This window comes from Salmo salar, chromosome 14 (assembly GCF_965601325.2).
Source record: "Salmo salar chromosome 14, fSalSal1, whole genome shotgun sequence".
Taxonomy (NCBI): domain Eukaryota; kingdom Metazoa; phylum Chordata; class Actinopteri; order Salmoniformes; family Salmonidae; genus Salmo; species Salmo salar.
In genome coordinates, this window is record NC_138304.1 from 98,098,598 (window position 1) to 98,120,128 (window position 21,531).

At 46.4% G+C, this 21,531-nt stretch overlaps 1 protein-coding gene across 1 annotated transcript in view; it reads left to right on the forward strand.

Annotated features, from left to right (window-relative positions):
* The window catches only part of LOC106570575 (ataxin-1), a 169,444-nt gene that overhangs the window by 116,755 nt on the left and 31,158 nt on the right, over positions 1-21,531 (forward strand). The window contains exon 3 of the mRNA XM_082961295.1: positions 2,480-2,592. The gene's annotated coding sequence lies outside the window, so the exon portion shown is untranslated. The remainder of the gene's footprint in view (positions 1-2,479; positions 2,593-21,531) is intronic.

The following is a 21,531-nucleotide window of genomic DNA, read 5'->3' on the forward strand; positions in this document are numbered from 1 at the left end:
TCCCTCCCTCCCTCCCTCCCTCCCTCCCTCCCTCCCTCCCTCCCTCCCTCACCCTCTCTCTGTCTGTTCCTGAGTCATTGTGAGGGCAGCAGGATGTCTAGGGAGAATGTACTATAATGCTGTAGCCACAGTATACAGACAGAGCTCAGACAACAACACATCTGGCAGGAGACTATCTATCTGTCTGTCTGTCTGTCTGTCTGTCTGTCTGTCTGTCTGTCTGTCTGTCTGTCTGTCTGTCTGTCTGTCTGTCTGTCTGTCTGTCTGTCTGTCTGTCTGTCTGTCCCTCACATCAACACATCAGGCAGGAGACTAGCTGTCTGTCTGTCTGTCTGTCTGTCTGTCTGTCTGTCTGTCTGTCTGTCTGTCTGTCTGTCTGTCTGTCTGTCTGTCTGTCTGTCTGTCCCTCACATCATCACATCAGGCAGGAGACTAGCTGTCTGTCTGTCCCTCACGTCAATACAACGTCCCTAATTAGTCCCACATTGTGTGTTCTGTTCTCTACGTTACAGTGTGTGTGTACGTGTGTGTGTGTGTGTGTGTGTGTGTGTGTGTGTGTGTGTGTGTGTGTGTGTGTGTGTGTGTGTGTGTGTGTGTGTGTGTGTGTGTGTGTGTGTGTGTGTGTGGGTTGTGAGTTTGTGAATATTTTGTAGCATTTCTATGTTTATGTAAAAACAGTGAGTGTAGCATGTGAAATGTTAGTTTTTATTTGGACTGAGTTTGATGAAACCATGTTAACCTCACACTCTCACAGCTTGTGACCTTAGTCGGACCTGTCTGACCTGTCTACCTATCTGACCTGTCTACCTATCTGACCTGTCTGACCTGTCTACCTGTCTGACCTGTCTGACCTATCTGACCTATCTGACCTATCTGACCTGTCTGACCTGTCTGACCTGTCTACCTATCTGACCTGTCTACCTATCTGACCTATCTGACCTGTCTACCTATCTGACCTGTCTGACCTGTCTACCTATCTGACCTGTCTGACCTGTCTACCTGTCTGACCTATCTGACCTGTCTGACCTGTCTACCTGTCTACCTATCTGACCTGTCTGACCTGTCTACCTATCTGACCTGTCTGACCTGTCTACCTGTCTGACCTATCTGACCTGTCTGACCTGTCTACCTGTCTGACCTATCTGACCTGTCTGACCTGTCTACCTGTCTACCTATCTGACCTGTCTGACCTGTCTACCTATCTGACCTGTCTGACCTGTCTACCTGTCTGACCTATCTGACCTGTCTGACCTATCTGACCTCTCTGACCTGTCTACCTGTCTGACCTGTCTGACCTGTCTGACCTATCTGACCTGTCTGACCTGTCTACCTATCTGACCTGTCTACCTATCTGACCTGTCTACCTATCTGACCTCTCTGACCTGTCTACCTGTCTGACCTGTCTGACCTGTCTACCTGTCTGACCTGTCTGACCTGTCTGACCTATCTGACCTGTCTGACCTGTCTACCTGTCTGACCTGTCTACCTATCTGACCTGTCTGACCTGTCTACCTGTCTGACCTGTCTGACCTGTCTGACCTATCTGACCTGTCTGACCTGTCTACCTGTCTGACCTGTCTACCTATCTGACCTGTCTGACCTGTCTACCTGTCTGACCTGTCTGACCTGTCTGACCTATCTGACCTATCTGACCTGTCTACCTGTCTGACCTATCTGACCTCTCTGACCTGTCTGACCTGTCTACCTATCTGACCTGTCTACCTGTCTGACCTGTCTGACCTGCCTGACTTGTCTGACCTGTCTGACCTGTCTGACCTGTCTACCTGTCTGACCTGTCTACTTGTCTGACCTGTCTACCTATCTGACCTGTCTGACCTGTCAACCTGTCTGACCTGTCTCTCTCTCCTCAGCTAATGTTTACCTGTCTCTCTCTCTCCTCAGCTAATGTTTACCTGTCTCTCTCTCTCCTCAGCTAATGTTTACCTGTCTCTCTCTCTCCTCAGCTAATGTTTACCTGTCTCTCTCTCTCCTCAGCTAATGTTTACCTGTCTCTCTCTCTCCTCAGCTAATGTTTACCTGTCTCTCTCTCTCCTCAGCTAATGTTTACCTGTCTCTCTCTCTCCTCAGCTAATGTTTACCTGTCTCTCTCTCCTCAGCTAATGTTTACCTGTCTCTCTCTCCTCAGCTAATGTTTACCTGTCTCTCTCTCTCCTCAGCTAATGTTTACCTGTCTCTCTCTCTCCTCAGCTAATGTTTACCTGTCTCTCTCTCTCCTCAGCTAATGTTTACCTGTCTCTCTCTCTCCTCAGCTAATGTTTACCTGTCTCTCTCTCCTCAGCTAATGTTTACCTGTCTCTCTCTCCTCAGCTAATGTTTACCTGTCTCTCTCTCCTCAGCTAATGTTTACCTGTCTCTCTCTCTCCTCAGCTAATGTTTACCTGTCTCTCTCTCTCCTCAGCTAATGTTTACCTGTCTCTCTCTCTCCTCAGCTAATGTTTACCTGTCTCTCTCTCCTCAGGTAGTGCTGGGGCCCTGAGAGGAAGCAGTGCTGTGTTCTGATTGGAGGACCCCTTCATGGGCTGCATCACGTGCTGACACACAGGAGGGACTGGAGGAGCTCTGTTGAAGGAGGTAGGACCCCCTAAAACCCTCCTCACCCCCTCCCCTATCATACAATGAACATTCCACCTGCATCTGTGTGTCGGAAAATTGACATCTGAGTCGTGGGAGTGTTGTTGCTCCATATTTGTAAAATACACCACATGACCAAAAGTATAGAACACCCTGCACCCGTGATAGAACACCCTGCACCAGTGATAGAACACCCTGCACCCGTGATAGAACACCCTGCACCCGTGATAGAACACCCTGCACCCGTGATAGAACACCCTGCACCCGTGATAGAACACCCTGCACCCGTGATAGAACACCCTGCACCCGTGATAGAACACCCTGAACCCGTGATAGAACACCCTGCACCCGTGATAGAACACCCTGAACCTGTGATAGAACACCCTGCACCCGTGATAGAACACCCTGAACCTGTGATAGAACACCCTGCACCCGTGATAGAACACCCTGAACCTGTGATAGAACACCCTGCACCCGTGATAGAACACCCTGCACCCGTGATAGAACACCCTGAACCAGTGATAGAACACCCTGCACCCGTGATAGAACACCCTGCACCCGTGATAGAACACCCTGAACCTGTGATAGAACACCCTGCACCCGTGATAGAACACCCTGAACCTGTGATAGAACACCCTGCACCTGTGATAGAACACCCTGCACCCGTGATAGAACACCCTGAACCTGTGATAGAACACCCTGCACCCGTGATAGAACACCCTGAACCAGTGATAGAACACCCTGAACCTGTGATAGAACACCCTGCACCCGTGATAGAACACCCTGCACCCGTGATAGAACACCCTGCACCAGTGATAGAACACCCTGCACCCGTGATAGAACACCCTGCACCCGTGATAGAACACCCTGCACCCGTGATAGAACACCCTGCACCCGTGATAGAACACCCTGCACCCGTGATAGAACACCCTGCACCCGTGATAGAACACCCTGCACCCGTGATAGAACACCCTGCACCCGTGATAGAACACCCTGAACCCGTGATAGAACACCCTGCACCCGTGATAGAACACCCTGAACCAGTGATAGAACACCCTGCACCCGTGATAGAACACCCTGCACCCGTGACAGAACACCCTGCACCCGTGATAGAACACCCTGCACCCGTGATAGAACACCCTGCACCAGTGACAGAACACCCTGCACCCGTGATAGAACACCCTGCACCCGTGATAGAACACCCTGCACCCGTGATAGAACACCCTGCACCCGTGATAGAACACCCTGCACCCGTGATAGAACACCCTGCACCCGTGATAGAACACCCTGCACCCGTGATAGAACACCCTGCACCAGTGATAGAACACCCTGCACCCGTGATAGAACACCCTGCACCCGTGATAGAACACCCTGCACCCGTGATAGAACACCCTGCACCCGTGATAGAACACCCTGCACCCGTGATAGAACACCCTGCACCCGTGATAGAACACCCTGCACCAGTGATAGAACACCCTGCACCCGTGATAGAACACCCTGCACCAGTGATAGAACACCCTGAACCCGTGATAGAACACCCTGCACCCATGATAGAACACCCTGCACCCATGATAGAACACCCTGCACCTGTGATAGAACACCCTGAACCCGTGATAGAACACCCTGAACCCGTGATAGAACACCCTGCACCAGTGATAGAACACCCTGAACCAGTGATAGAACACCCTGCACCCGTGATAGAACACCCTGCACCCGTGATAGAACACCCTGCACCAGTGATAGAACACCCTGAACCAGTGATAGAACACCCTGAACCAGTGATAGAACACCCTGCACCCGTGATAGAACACCCTGCACCCGTGATAGAACACCCTGCACCCATGATAGAACACCCTGCACCCGTGATAGAACACCCTGAACCCGTGATAGAACACCCTGCACCCGTGATAAAACAGCAGATTATGTACTACCGATGCAGGATGCTAATTTCCTCAAATCAAAAACAATAGCAAATGCGCCTGGGGCAGCCAGTGGCGCTACTCCGCCTATTGCGGATCTCAGCTTTAATGTATGGCCATGTTCCATGTATGATTAATGTATAGCTAATGTGTGTTAGTCTGTCAGTGAGAACCTAATGGTAACAGATAGCAGCCCACTGACTCTGAAGCTAGCTGAGTGCCTAGGCTGGTTAAACCGGGTTTCAGTCAGTGTCGGGGAGAACCTAATGGTTCCTGAGTGTCTTTTAAATCGGTAGCAGCTCTCGATATTAGCCGCCTTAAACTAGACGTACGTAGTCCATCATGGCTTGATTCACAGGGTTAGTGATTCATCTCAAAGTCATTCTCCCTGCACAGATGCCTGAAGCACTCTGATGAAATTGTAATCCTGAAATATGTCGTTTTTTTTTTTTAGATCTGCTCATTCATTACCCCTTTTATATAAGTGTTCCCCAAACGGTCGAGTGGAAGGCATTCCTAGTCGATCGCGAAACATTCCTATAAAAAAAAACAACGATAAAGCCTTGCATTCCTACTTTTTTCTGTCTCGGCTGTTTGGCAGGAGGTGCACTTGTTTCAGCTGCCCTGCACGCTGGATAGGCAAAGTGTTCCCGTTTTGAACCTTTCATGTGTCTGAAAGTACAAACTCCGCCTACCTATAGGCCTACCGCTAGCCAATCGGATTGCTCAGATCACCGTGTCTGCTCTCTGCAGCTTCCTGGAGCACACAGCAATGTACGTTGATACTGCTGTGATTTCAAAACATCTAAAACCATGACTAGAGAGAGACTGTCAACGAATAGAGCAAAGAGCTGCAGTTTTTATGTGTGACTTCATGTTGAAGTTTTTATTCAACACTTTTATAAGCCATGAAATGTGCTTCTACCAGCACTACAGCTTCTTTCAATGAGTAGCAAAGTGTATCGATAAGCTTGTGTTGTTATTTTTAGAGGGTTGTGTCTTTTTTAATAATATTTTTACTAACTTTCTCTGGTCATAGAAGTAGCAACATGAATTTGTGCACAAGGCGTTAATTCGCCATCAGCTGGAAGACGGTGTCCCGTTTCTGGTCAGTCTAACGCCTCGATCAGACCGACAGTGTCACTGTGTTTTGGTTCACCAGGAAGTATATTCATTTCCAATGGAACGCTGCGTTTGCCTTGCAGCGTTGCGTTGCAGAGGCAGTTGCAGTGTGTTCTGTATGGTGCGTTCGTTGGATAAATCCAGCGTATTCATCAAATTGTACTCGTAGACTTGACAGAAATAGTAGCAAAAGGTGAAAGTTGAACTGTTGTTTCCTCACATATCCAGTAACATTTTTGGAATTACATAATGCAGAATTTATTACGCAGCATTGATGCGATAACGCTGTCAGTCTATCTAGGAGTTAGCTGAGACTGAGACTGGGTCGTCACTAGTTACCACAGCCACAAAATCATAAACCTTAACCCTAACCTTAACCACACTGTTAACATTATGCTTAAACCCTAACCTTGAATTAATTTTTGTTTTCATGAATTTTTACGATATATCCAATTTTGGACTTTGTGGCTGTGCTATCTAGTGGAAACCGTGAGACTGAGCATCAGATGCATGCCAGTAAAATAAAGTTAACAAATGATTTAAATGTATGCTCAATCAGCTGTTCCACAAATTATGATCTATTACCAGGGTGGTCTTATACCTCAAGTATTTTTATATCATTTTTTAAAGGGTCTGAGAATAACAACATTAGCAGGGCAATGCAGAGCAGTGATAATGTATTGGGCCTATAGCCTACTGTACAAACCTCATTGCCACATAACTGTTTTTAATAGGTTAATGTTGCATAGGCTACACAAAAATACATCTAAGCGGTAGATCTCGTCTTGCATTTTGACTCAGAAACAGTTTTATCCTGGTACTCCAGCCTGTGCTACTAGTATGGATGAGGGAACCCTCCTAACAAAAGTTATATTGCAGACCCCTTGTTAGCACCAGAGGTCTGTCTGGAATTCTGTTTCCCTTCCTCTCTATGTGTCTGCTAAGTCTGTCTGCTCTTATCCTGCTAGCCTTTCTTCAATAATGTACACTACATGACCAAAAGTATGTGGACAGCCGCTCATCGAACATCTCATTCCAAGTCACGGGCATTAAAATGGAGTCGGTCCCCCCTTTGCTACGTTCTCCTGTTATCCGCCGAACCCAGATTTGTCCGTCGGACTGCCAGATGGTGAAGCGTGATTCATCACTCCGGAGAACACCTTTCCACTGCTCCAGAGTCCAATGGACTCCAATCAAGAGTCCAGCTTTACACCACTCCAGCCAAAGCTTGCCATGGGGATCTTAGGTACATGGGGATCTTAGGCTTGCCCAGCCAAACTGAGCAATCAGGGGAGAAGGTCCTTGGTCAGGGAGCTTACCAAAAACCTGATGGTCACTCTGACAGAGCTCCAGAGTTCCTCTATGAAGATGGGAGAACCTTCCAGAAGAACAACAATCTCTGCAGCACTCCACCAATCAGGCCTTTATAGTAGAGTGGCCGGATGGAAGCCACTCCTCAGTAAAAGGCACATAACAGCCCACTTGGAGTTTGCAAGGCGCCTAAAGGACTCTCAGACCATGAGAAACAAGATTCTCTGGGCCTGAATGCTAAGCGTCACTTGACACGATCCCTAAGGTGAAGCATAGTGGTGGCAGCATCATGCTGGGGGGATGTTTTTCAGCGGCAGAGACTGGGAGACTAGTCAGGAATGAGGGAAAGATGAATGGAGCAAAGTACAGAGATATCCTTAATGAAAACCAAGCGGAGCGCTCAGGACCTCAGACTGGGGCGAAGGTTCACCTTCTAACAGGACAACGACCCTAAGCACACAGCCAATACAACACAGGAGTGGCTTCAGGACAAGTCTCTGAATGTCCTTGAGTGACCCAGTCAGAGCCCGGACTTGAACCCGATCGAACATCTCTGGAGAAACCTGAAAATAGCTGTGCGGTGACGCTCCCAATCCAACCTGACAGAGCTTGAGAGGTTCTGCAGAGAAGAATGGGAGAAACTCCCCAAATACAGGTGTGCCAAGCTTGTAGTATCATACCCAAGAAGACTCAAGGCTGTAATCGCTGTCAAAGGTGATTCAACAAAGTACTGAGTAAAGGGGTTGAATACTTATGTAAATGTCATATTTCTGTGTTTAAAAAAATTATAATTAGCAAACATTTCTAAGAACCTGTTTTTGCTTTGTCATTATGGGGTATTGTGATGTCATTATGGGGTATTGTCTGTAGATTGATGAGGGGAAAAAACTGTTTAATCCATTTTAGAATAAGGCTGTAACGTAACAAACTGTAGAAAAAGTTAAGGGGTCTGAATACTTTCCGAATGCACTGTATGTAAATCATTGGTTTTCTTTCTATACTGACCATCCCTCTCCTTCTCTTTCTGCCCTGTACCTTCTCTCCCTCCTTCCCTCTGCCTTCCTGTAACCCATCTCATATTTTAGTCCAGGTAAACCTGGTGATGAGAGGTGATGGGATTTGGAGTTCTCAGGTTCTCATGTAAACCAGTTTAGCCAAATGGTTTAAGGCGTAGAAAAGTTTTGTTGGGGGGAGAAATGAAATCCTGTGCCCCAGTCTGTGACTCTGGTCTAGTCTGTTCAGGCCAGACAGAGCTGTGACTAAAGTGTGTTCTCCCCCAGCTTGGTGCTAAGCTCCGTCTGTCAGTTCTGTCTGTCAACTCAGTCTGTCAGCTCCGCCTGTCAGTTCTGTCTGTCAGTTCTGTCTGTCAGTTCCGTCTGTCAGTTCTGTCTGTCTGTCAGTTCTGTCTGTCAGTTCTGTCTGTCAGTTCCGTCTGTCAGTTCTGTCTGTCAACTCAGTCTGTCAGCTCCGTCTGTCAGTTCCGTCTGTCAGTTCTGTCTGTCAGTTCCGTCTGTCAGTTCTGTCTGTCTGTCAGTTCTGTCTGTCAGTTCCGTCTGTCAGTTCTGTCTGTCAACTCAGTCTGTCAGCTCCGTCTGTCAGTTCCGTCTGTCAACTCCGTCTTTCAGCTCCGTCTGTCAGATCTGTCTGTCAGTTCTGTCTGTCAGTTCCGTCTGTCACTTCTGTCTGTCAACTCAGTCTGTCAGTTCCGTCTGTCAACTCCGTCTTTCAGCTCCGTCTGTCAGTTCTGTCTGTCAGTTCTGTCTGTCAGTTCTGTCTGTCAACTCAGTCTGTCAGCTCCGTCTGTCAGTTCTGTCTGTCAACTCAGTCTGTCAGCTCCGTCTGTCAGTTCTGTCTGTCAACTCAGTCTGTCAGCTCCGTCTGTCAGTTCTGTCTGTCAACTCAGTCTGTCAGCTCCGTCTGTCAGTTCTGTCTGTCAACTCAGTCTGTCAGTTCTGTCTGTCAGTTCTGTCTGTCAGTTCCGTCTGTCAGTTCTGTCTGTCAACTCAGTCTGTCAGCTCCGTCTGTCAGTTCTGTCTGTCAGTTCAGTCTGTCAGTTCAGTCTGTCAGCTCAGTCTGTCAGTTCTGTCTGTCAGCTCAGTCTGTCAGCTCCTTATTTCAGTTCAGTCTGTCAGTTCCGTCTGTCAGCTCAGTCTGTCAACTCCGTCTGTCAGTTCTGTCTGTCAACTCAGTCTGTCAGCTCCGTCTGTCAGTTCTGTCTGTCAGTTCAGTCTGTCAGCTCCGTCTGTCAGTTCTGTCTGTCAGCTCCGTCTGTCAGTTCAGTCTGTCAGCTCCTTATTTCAGCTCAGTCTGTCAGCTCCGTCTGTCAGCTCAGGATCCTGATGAAGGAGATGAGATCCCGCTGGCCAGTTGACTTACTGTTCCTGAGATGCATGCATTGTGTGTGTGTGTGTGTCGGTGTGTACGCTTGCATTCATGGGTGTGCATGGTTGTTTCTGAGTTAGTGCTTATTACCCTCTTCTGTACTCCACACAGAGACACTTTAATCACAATATGTGGATTTATTATCTAAGTTAAACGGAACAACTAAAGTCTTCCTTGGAACTATGGCGATGCAGGCTTTGGCAAAAACACAACCAGTAACAATGGACTCAGGACTAGATGTCCAGTCCTATGGTCCTGCTATGTGAGAACAGGGACTAGTTATCTGGTGCTAGCATAGACTCCTGGTGTCTAATAGCATAGACTCCTGGTGTCTAATAGCATAGACTCCTGGTGTCTAATAGCATAGACTCCTGGTGTCTAATAGCATAGACTCCTGGTGTCTAATAGCACAGACTCCTGGTGTCTAATAGCACAGACTCCTGGTGTCTAATAGCATAGACTCCTGGTGTCTAATAGCATAGACTCCTGGTGTCTAATAGCATAGACTCCTGGTGTCTAATAGCATAGACTCCTGGTGTCTAATAGCACAGACTCCTGGTGTCTAATAGCACAGACTCCTGGTGTCTAATAGCACAGACTCCTGGTGTCTAATAGCATAGACTCCTGGTGTCTAATAGCACAGACTCCTGGTGTCTAATAGCACAGACTCCTGGTGTCTAATAGCACAGACTCCTGGTGTCTAATAGCATAGACTCCTGGTGTCTAATAGCACAGACTCCTGGTGTCTAATAGCACAGACTCCTGGTGTCTAATAGCATAGACTCCTGGTGTCTAATAGCATAGACTCCTGGTGTCTAATAGCATAGACTCCTGGTGTCTAATAGCATAGACCCCTGGTGTCTAATAGCATAGGCCCCTGGTGTCCACTAGCATAGACCCCTGGTGTCCCCTTTAAAAACTCCATGTCTCTCTGCCAGGTCTGTCCCTCCCTCAGCAACTCTGCAACTCAACACTTGCAGGATAGTGTGTGTGTGTGTGTGTGTGTGTGTGTGTGTGTGTGTGCGTGCGTGCGGGCATAAGCTTTAAGAGGACGGCATAATGGAATTCCACGGCTCTGTCTGCCAAGAGCACTTTTCCCATGTGCCCAGGAGCCAAGACTTCCCCCATCCAGCCAATAATAGCACTGGTGTCCTCTCTCTCTCACACACACACACACACACACACACACACACACACAGCGCCAGATAAAGAGTGCTGTAGTGGCTGCCTCCAAAGAGAGACTTCAAGTGCGACATCTCGCCCTGGGGTCCTTAGCAACAGTGTGTTTCTCTGTGTCGTACAGACACACAAACACACACACTCATACATACACACTCCCATCTGATCCCTCTCCACCTACACACTGCCGCCCAACACACACACATTCATCCTCACTCACACACACACACACAGAGGCAATGAATCAATTCCCTAATCAATTGCCAGAGGAGGGGGAGGTTGTCTGCGTGGCTTTTATCAGGTAGTAGATCTCTCGGTAGTTGTACCTGATCTGGGCCACAGAGCCAGCCAACCAGTTTCCTCGTCACTCCTCCCTCCCTCCCTCCCTCCCTCCCTCCCTCCCTCCCTCCCTCCCTCCCTCCCTCCCTCCCTCCCTCCCTCTGCAGTGATTTTGTGAATGGCTACACAAGGTTACCATACTGCATTACTGCTACCAGACATAGGTTTAAATAGTATTTGTTTTCTTTCAAAAATTTTAAGAAGCACTTGATTGAGCTTGGTGCATTTTATTTTGTTCGTCTTGGTGCTATTTTTTATTTGTATATATTTTTTACTGCATCGTAGGGAAGGGCTCGTAAGCCGTCATTTCACGGTATAGTCTACACCAGTTGTGTTCGGCGCATTTCACAAATACAATTTGATTTGATTTGTAAACTAAATGTGTAACTGGAATGGTTACTATGGTGAGGGGACTCGATGACACCTACCTTGACCACGTCACCTGGCTCAAAGGGACCTCCGTAACCAACGGAGACAGTGACGCTGCAGCTGCATCACCATAGAGTTCATTCCTATCCACATCTAATCTGCCAATACTCTACCGCTCATCATCATAACACTAAACCGTTGAATTAGTGGTAAATTACAACTGCAGGCGAGTTCTGTTATATGACTGCATTGTTCCTGCTGTTCAGTTGTCTGAATGTGGGATTTCCCTCTCTGATGACTTTCCTAGACTCTCTACCCCATGGCTTTGTGCTAGCACTGTTTTTAAAGGTGTTTGTATTGGTTAGTGATTGCTTGTGTGCCCACTCCCTTGTGTGTGTGTGTGTGTGTGTGTGTGTGTGTGTGTGTGTGTGTGTGTGTGTGTGTGTGTGTGTGTGTGTGTGTGTGTGTGTGTGTGTCAATAGCTCTGGCACAATTACCGTGTAACCAACGCGTATGAATGAGGACAATCATGAAAATGAAATAACAGTCATAACCGCTGAAAAAGAATCTCCAGCTGAAGGCAGGATGGCTGGGCATTTCTGCTGTAACATGGACTCTACAACGTAATGAAACGTTGTTGCTTCCCACTGGGCACACACTGGTTAAATCAACGTTCTTTCCACGTCCTTTCAATGAAATTACGTTGACCCAACGTGGAATAGACGTTAAATTGACATCTGTGCCTACTGGGTCCATGCTAAAACAAGCAATGTGTTGAAGCAAATGAGTCTTCGGTTGCCTAGGCAACACCTCCCAGACATGCAGCAGCACATGCAGTGTCTTAAGAATCAACCAATAACTGTCGTCAAAAATTCCATGACCGTCACAACCCTATTTGAGTGTGTGTGTGTGCGTGCGTGCGTTTGTGTGTGTGTGTGTGTGCGCGCGTGTGTGTGTGCGTGCGTGCGTGCGTGTGTGTGTGTGTGTTTGTTTGTGTGTACTCCAGTGTGTGTTCATGTGTGTATCTGTGTGTAGGCTGCTCTCTCCCTCTCCCTGTGCCAGGTCCTCTGGTTCCCATGCTATCAGATGTCAGTCTGTTTATGGAGCTGCCGCTAAGGGTAGGGGGCCAGGGGGCAGTGTGTGTATTTGTGTGTGTGTGCGTGTGCGTGCGTGTGCATAACTCACACTCCCTGTTTATTAGCTTAGGTCTGTCTAAATGTTTGATTTGTCACAAATAAATGATAACTGCCCTTTAAAATGGCCGCCGGGACTCGAGAGAAGCCACAGTTTATGGTCCCCTATATAGTGCACTACTTTAGAGCCCTATGGGCCTTACGGTGCCATCTGGGAAAGATGTTTGTGTCTAGAAGGAGTGCAGGATTTGGACCATGTGAAGGAGTTGTCAACAGTGTGCAGTATAGGGGGTGATTAGGACATCTAATAGACTAACATTACACAGCACCCTGCTGTGATAACGGACCAGTTCAATAGTTCACTTCACTATGGAAACATTGGCATGTTAAATAAACCCACTTATCTGTCTATTATAACAGCAAAATAACATGCTGCAATCATCTATTCTACAGTATACAGAAACGGTGTACATTATGATTGGAGACAGTGTTCGTGTGTGTGTGTGTGTGTGGATGTGTATTGTGTGTGTGTGGATGTGTATTGTGTGTGTGTGTGGGGGGTGCGTGCGTTTGTGTGGAGGCGTTGTTGTCCAACATCGGCCATTGTTGTCCATCCCAGTGGTGTCCTCGAAACCGGGGTGACCGTGGCCCTGTTTGTTCTGCCTCAGGAGTGTAGGAACACTATACCTTCTCCCAGCATGCAACCTCTTTCCGACGTAGAACTTGTCCTCTTTTCAACCACACAAAGCCTTCCTCAGGGCCATCACACTGAGTGTGACTAGTGTGTCTGTGTGCCCCAGTTTTGAGACACAAGTTATGCTTGTTTCCCATGTTTCATAAAATAGACGCATACAGTGCATTAGGAAAGTATTCAGACCCCTTCCCTTTTTCCACATTTTGTTACGTTACAGCTTTATTCTAAAATGGATTAAATAAAAACATCATCAAAATACCTTATTTACATAAGTATTCAGACCCTTTGCTATGAGACTCGAAATTGAGCTCAGGTGCATCCTGTTTCCATTGATCATCCTTGAGATGTTTCTACAACTTGATCGGAGTCCACCTGTGGTAAATTCAATTGATTGGACATGATTTGGAAAGGCACACACCTGTCTATATAAGGTCCCACAGTTGACAGTGCATGTCAGAGCAAAAACCAAGCCATGAGGTTCGAAGGAATTGTCCGTAGAACTCTGAGACAGGATTGTGTCGAGGCATAGATCTGGGGAAGGGTACCCAAACATTTCTGCAGCATTGAAGGTCCCCAAGAACACAGTGACCTCCACCATTCTTAAATGGAAGAAGTTTGGAACCATCAAGACTCTTCCTAGTGCTGGCCGCCCGGACAAACTGAGCAATCGGGGGAGAAGGGCCTTGGTCAGGGAAGTGACCAAGAACCTGATGGTCACTCTGACAGAGCTCCAGAGTTCCTCTGTGGAGATGGGAGAACCTCCCAGAAGGACAACCATCTCTGCAGCACTCCACCAATCAGGCCTTTATGGTAGAGTGACCAGACGGAAGCCACTCCTCAGTAAAAGGCACATGACAGCCCGCTTGGAGTTTGCCAAAAGGCGCCTAAAGCACTCTTAGACCATGAGAAACAAGATTATCTTGGTCTGATGAAACCAAGATTGAACACTTTGGCCTGAATACCAAGCGTCATGTCTGAAGGAAACCTGGCATCATCTCTACGGTGAAACATGGTGGTGGCAGCATCATGCTGTGGGGATGATTTTCAGTGGCAGGGACTGGGAGACTAGTCAGGATCAAGGGAACGGCGCAAAGTACAGAGAGATCCTTAATGAAAACCTGCTCCAGAGCGCTCAGGACCTCAGATTGGGGCGAAGGTTCACCTTCCAACAGGACAACGACCCTAAAGCACACAGCCAAGGCAACGCAGGAGTGGTTTCGGGACAAGTCTCTGAATGTCCTTGAGTGGCCCAGCCAGAGCCCGGACTTGAACCCGATCGAACATCTCTGGAGAGACCTGAAAATAGCTGTGCAGCGACGCTCCCCATCCAACCTGACATAGCTTGAGAGGATCTGCAGAGAAGAATGGGAGAAACTCCCCAAATACAGGTGTGCCAAGCTTGTAGCGTCATACCCAAGAAGACTCAAGGCTGTAATCGCTGGCAAAGGTGCTTCAACAAAGTACTGAGTAAAGGGTCTGAATACTTATGTAAATGTGATATTTACATTTTTTATTTACATTTCTAAAACACTGTTTTTGCTTTGTCATTAAGGGATTTTGTGTGTAGGTTGATGATTGGAAAAAAACTGTTTTATCCATTTTAGAATAAGGCTGTAACGTAACAAAATGTGGAAAAAGTGAAGGAGTCTGAATACTTTCTGAATGCACTGTATATGGAAGTTTAGGGACCTAGAAAATCTGTGATGTGGAGAATGCGTACGGACTCACGAAATCCAGACATTAAAACGGAATTTTACAATATTAAAACATTTATTGAACTTAGTAAGGAATAAACTAAATGTATTTAAAATGTATTAATTTGCACAAGTTCATCATAAGTCATGAACAGAATGCATCAGTGATTTGTATTTCCTGTCTGAAGAGGCAAACGGCATGAGAATTCCCTTCTCTGTGTGTGTGCGGTGTGCACGTCTACCACCTTGTGTAGCAATTAGCGATGATGCTAATGAAAACCGTCCCAAAAACCTTCTCAAATAAATATTACCTACAAATAGCCTATACTAACCTGGCCGAATGATATCATGATTATTTGCATCATATGTGCACTACAAAAACACAGCTAAACAATAGCCTCTTGCTAGGTATGCATTTTCCCAGACCTCAAAATGGTCTCCTGATGTGGATTAAGCATTGTTGTGGATTTTGAACAATTTTGCTGTTTTTCGATAATAAAAAAAAAGGTTGGCTTTGAGAGCAAAAGCCTGAAAAAACAAGGGAAATTTCTAAACATGGAACAACTAAACAGAGAACTGAATTTGGGGAAAAAACTAAACGGAATTAAGCAGAAACATCTAACATGTTTTGTAGAGCCCTATGCAAGGCTGTTGTTTGATCAGTTTAGGTGACCGCGTTCATGTCATGTCATTTGAAATAGTCATTTGAATTTCTTTTTCACATAGAACTACATCGAAGTACGGAATATTAGAGCTCACAACCAAGCTAGCATGTTTGGTTCCTTGGAAGATGTGGGAACATGTGTTTTTGGTTTCTCATTAGTACTGGGATCGAAGCCATACATTTCCTGACCGTTAAATCGGAACGCTTTTTAAAGGTTCTGAGAACGAAAGTGAACATTTTTGCCTACTCTGGGAATGTTTTACTCTGGTTCCTCTGAAGTTTTCCTTGGAGGGTTTATTAAAACTGAGAATGGAAATGATAGGTTATTTTAAGTTTTTTTAATAACTTCCTTAAAACTTTCCCTGAATGTTTCAATAAGACTTTTAATAACGATGATAGCTTATTTTAGGCAGGAGTGTAAAGTACTTAAGTAAAAATACTTTCAAAGTAGTACTTAAGTAGTTTTTTTGGGGTATCTGTACTTTACTATTTATATTTTTGACAGCTTTTACTTTTACTTCACTACATTCCTCATGAAAATAATGTACTTTTTACTCCATACATGTTCCCTGACAACCAAAAGTACTCGTTACATTTTGAATGCTTAGCAGGACAGGAAAAATACTGACTGACTCACTAAACACAAATACATAATTTGTAAATAATTTCTGGGTGTTGGATTTTTGCCCCTGGCTACCCATACATAAAACCAAGAAAATTGTCCCGTCTGCTTTGCTTATTATAAGGAATTTTTAATGATTTATACTTTTACTTTTGATACTTAAGTATATTTTAGCAATTACATTTACATTTGATACTTAAGTATATTTAAAACCAAATACTTTTAGACTTTTATTCAAGTAGTATTTTACTGTCTGACTTTCACTTTTACTTGAGTAACATTCTATTAAGGTATCTATACTTTTACTAAAGTATGACAATTGGGTACTTTTTCCACCACTGATTTTTGGTTAAGTTTTTTGAACTCCAAACACAGATAGGACACATGGAAATGATTTTTCTTAGGCATTAATCATGTAAACACATGTATTTTGTGTTGTTACTCTATCCATAGATTATCTATAGAATTAGCCCACTGCACCACCAGGAGGGAGCTAGCATGCCATGACTCTTCACACATACAAAGCTGTTCATTTTATTTTATTCAAACAAATCCCATTTCAAAGGAAACAAGCACTCATTAAGATCAGGTTTGGCCAAGTACACCTGAACACACTTAACTAGATTGAGGATAGAGACCGGTTTGTTGATTCTGAGAACGGAATGTACAGTATATCTTTTTAAATAACATTCTTAGAATGTTCTCTGAATGTTACTAGAGTTTTCTTGTGGTTTTTATGGGACAATTTGAGAACATTACTTTAAATAGAACCATATGGAAACCTGTAGGAAACGTTATGCTGAAGTACTGAAATTCCCACAGAAGAACGTTTCTTCTATAACGTTCTCTGAACTATTTGAGAACATTCCCAATGTCAAAACAGTTGGAGAACGTTCCTAGAACATTACCAAAATTGAAATTAAATGTATCCATGTTTGAACTTTTAAGAAATCATTTTTTTATAGAGTAATGAAATACCAAGAAAATTACGTATTTTTTTTGTCAAGTTCCTTTAATGTGCTGAGAATGTTCCAAAGCCAAGCAACTATCCTGCACCATTCCCAGAAAGTTATGGGAAGGTTGTTTTACAAAATAGCCATAGGACAACAACACTCTCACCAAGCTCTAAGAAGCAAATGGTTCTCAGAACGTTATGTGCTAGCTGGGAAAGGAAAGCTCAAATCATTTACATTACATTTACATTTACGTCATTTAGAAGACACTCTTATCCAGAGCGACTTACAAATTGGTGCATTCACCTTATGATATCCAGTGGAACAACCACTTTACAATAGTACATCTATATATTTTTTTTGGGGGGGGGGGGTTAGAAGGATTACTTAATCCTATGCCAGGTATTCCTTAAAGAGGTGGGGTTTCAGGTGTCTCCGGAAGGTGGTGATTGACTCCGCTGTCCTGGCGTCGTGAGGGAGCTTGTTCCACCATTGGGGTGCCAGAGCAGCGAACAGTTTTGACTGGGCTGAGCGGGAACTGTGCTTCCGCAGAGGTAGGGAGGCCAGCAGGCCAGAGGTGGATGAACGCAGTGCCCTTGTTTGGGTGTAGGGACTGATCAGAGCCTGAAGGTACGGAGGTGCCGTTCCCCTCACAGCTCTGTAGGCAAGCACCATGGTCTTGTAGCAGATGCGAGCTTCAACTGAAAGCCAGTGGAGTGTGCGGAAGAGCGGGGTGACGTGAGAGAACTGGGGAAGGTTGAACACCAGACGGGCTGCGACGTTCTGGATGAGTTGTAGGGGTTTAATGGCACAGGCAGGGAGCCCCGCCAACAGCGAGTTGCAGTAATCCAGACGGGAGATGACAAGTGCCTGGATTAGGACCTGCACCGCTTCCTGTGTAAGGCAGGGTCGTACCCAGCGAATGTTGTAGAGCATGAACCTACAGGATCGGGTCACCGCCTTGATGTTAGTGGAGAACGACAGGGTGTTGTCCAGGGTCACGCCAAGGTTCTTAGCACTCTGGGAGGAGGACACAATGGAGTTGTCAACCGTGATGGCGAGATCATGGAACGGGCAGTGCTTCCCCGGGAGGAAGAGCAGCTCCGTCTTGCCGAGGTTCAGCTTGAGGTGGTGATCCGTCATCCACACTGAAATGTCTGCCAGACATGCAGAGATGCGATTCGCCACCTGGTTATCAGAAGGGGGAAAGGAGAAGATTAATTGTGTGTCGTCTGCGTAGCAATGATAGGAGAGACCATGTGAGGATATGACAGAGCCAAGTGACTTGGTGTATAGCGAGAATAGGAGAGGGCCTAGAACTGAGCCCTCAATGACCATACTATGTGATGATACAGATGTGTGGCTGATCAGGTATCGAAACTAGGTCATCAGCACACAAAACAAAATGTCACCTAGCTACCTTAAAGGGGCAATCTGCAGTTGCTTCATCCATTTTTGGACTACATTTTATGAAATGTACCCATTGATTCTATAAGAATATAACTTCTAAATGCTTAGTTCAACTGTCATACCCCATCAGATCCCAAAACATGAGCTTGTTTTACTCCAATGTTTGTAAACACAGTACATGTAAATAATTGTGTTATAGCCTCGAAACATGGTTAGCATTTTGAGATCATGGATGTTCAGTTCTTGCATCCATAGTACTGTCTATTAATCTGAGAGTGGTTACATTTCTCCAGCCACATCCTTCAGCGTTTTACCAAAACACGGGTGGGGAGTACACTTTGTTATTGTTTAAACTGTTGATTGCTGCTTTAAGATGAATGCACTAAGTGTAAGTCACTCTGGATAAGTTAAATTGATAAAATGTCAATGTTAAACCATGGTAGCCCACTGAGCTGAAGCCTAACCCGAGTCTTTAGGTCTCGGACAAAGTACTTGTCAAGCAAGCCTAGTTCACTAATACAGAGTTGCCAAAAAACTGAATATTATGAGCTAAGTTGACTACCCGCTTCTGTGCTAAGAATAGGTCATGAGTGCGTTTGAAATGGTACCCTGTTTCCTAATGCACACTTTGGGGTCTTGTTCAAAATAGAGCACTATAGGGATTAGGATGCCGTTTGGGATGCATCCTATGATTCACGCACCATGTCTGTGCACACAGCCAATAGTAATAACAGGCTAGTTGCTGTACATGGTAACATGGTTGTGTTGTTTACATGAGAACTAACTTCAGTCATATAGGGTGGTCTTAAGGGCCTGTTGACCTTTACATGACGGGCAGAGCTAGGCCTGTTCAATCACTTAGCCTAACACACACACACACACACACACACACACACACACACACACACACACACACACACACACACACACTTAACCACGGTTAGATTATCTCACATGGAAGTCCTGTCTGCTAAAAAAGTGCTGCGTCTGTAAGCAAAATGCCTGGCAGGTTGAATGGGACTGTGCCTGGCAGGTTGAATGGGACTGTGCCTGGCAGGTTGAATGGGACTGTGCCTGGCAGGTTGAATGGGACTGTGCCTGGCAGATTGAATGGGACTGTGCCTGGCAGATTGAATGGGACTGGCCTGGCAGGTTGAATGGGACTTCGCCTGGCAGATTGAATGGGACTGTGCCTGGCAGATTGAATGGGACTGTGCCTGGCAGATTGAATGGGACTGTGCCTGGCAGGTTGAATGGGACTGTGCCTGGCAGGTTGAATGGGACTGTGCCTGGCAGATTGAATGGGACTGTGCCTGGCAGGTTGAATGGGACTGTGCCTGGCAGATTGAATGGGACTGTGCCTGGCAGGTTGAATGGGACCGTGCCTGGCAGATTGAATGGGACCGTGCCTGGCAGATTGAATGGGACCGTGCCTGGCAGATTGAATGGGACTGTGCCTGGCAGGTTGAATGGGACTGTGCCTGGCAGATTGAATGGGACTGTGCCTGGCAGGTTGAATGGGAGCGTGCCTGGCAGGTTGAATGGGACTGTGCCTGGCAGATTGAATGGGACTGTGCCTGGCAGGTTGAATGGGACTGTGCCTGGCAGGTTGAATGGGACTGTGCCTGGCAGGTTGAATGGGACTGGCCTGGCAGGTTGAATGGGACTGTGCCTGGCAGGTTGAATGGGACTGTGCCTGGCAGGTTGAATGGGACTGTGCCTGGCAGGTTGAATGGGACTGGCCTGGCAGGTTTAATGGGACTGTGCCTGGCAGGTTGAATGGGACTGTGCTTGGCAGATTGAATGGGACTGTGGAATACAGAAAGCCACCGTAACAACGGCAACAATATGTTGTAATGTTGTATCTCGCTCTCTCTCACTCTCTCTCTCTCTCCCTTTCTGTCCCTCTCTCTCTCTCTCTCCCTCTCTCTCTAGCTCTATCGCTCCCTTTCTGTCCCTCTCTCTCTCTCTCTCTCTCCCTCTCTCTCTATCTCTCTCACTCCCTTTCTGTCTCTCTCTCTCTCTCCCTCTCTCTCTAACTCTCTCTCTCCCTTTCTGTCCCTCTCTCTCTTTCTCTCCCTGTCTCTGTCCCTCGCTCTCTTTCTCCCTCACTCTCTCTCTCCCTCTTTCTCTCCATCTCTCTCTCCCTCTCCCTCACTCTCTCTCTCCCTCTTTCTCTCCTTCTCTCTCCCTCACTCTCTCTCTCTCTTCCTCTCCATCTCTCTCTCCCTCTCTCCTTCACTCACTCTCCCTCTTTCTCTCCGTCTCTTTCTCCCTCACTCTTCCTCTCCATCTCTCTCTCTATCTCTCTCTCCCTCACTCTCTCTCTCCTAGTTGGTTTATATTTTCATAGTTACGATATCGATGGATTGTTTGTGTATGAATTTGTCCATGAATGAGTCCGTGAACGTATGTGTGTGTATTTGTGTACTCAAGTCTATGTGATTATAGAGGGGCTTAGCAGTGCTTTGGCTGACTATTCCTCTCCCTCTCTATTCAGTCACACACACACACACACACACACACACACACACACACACACACACACACACACACACACACACACACACACACACACACACACACACACAGACCAACACACACACACACACACACACACACACACACACACACACACACACACACACACACACACAGACCAACACTGTCTCTCTCTCTGTGTGTAAGTAGTAAGAGTTGTAGTGGATTAGGCTGTGTGTGAAGGAGCAGGAGGATGATAGGGCGATTCCATGTGAATGGGAGCAGGACGATAGGGTGATTCCATGTGAATGGGAGCAGGAGGATGATAGGGCGATTCCATGTGAATGGGAGCAGGACGATAGGGTGATTCCATGTGAATGGGAGCAGGAGGACGATAGGGCGATTCCATGTGAATGGGAGCAGGACGATAGGGTGATTCCATGTGAATGGGAGCAGGAGGACGTTAGGGCGATTCCATGTGAATGGGAGCAGGACGATAGGGTGATTCCATGTGAATGGGAGCAGGAGGACGTTAGGGCGATTCCATGTGAATGGGAGCAGGACGATAGGGCGATTCCATGTGAATGGGAGCAGGAGGATGTTAGGGCGATTCCATGTGAATGGGAGCAGGACGATAGGGTGATTCCATGTGAATGGGAGCAGGAGG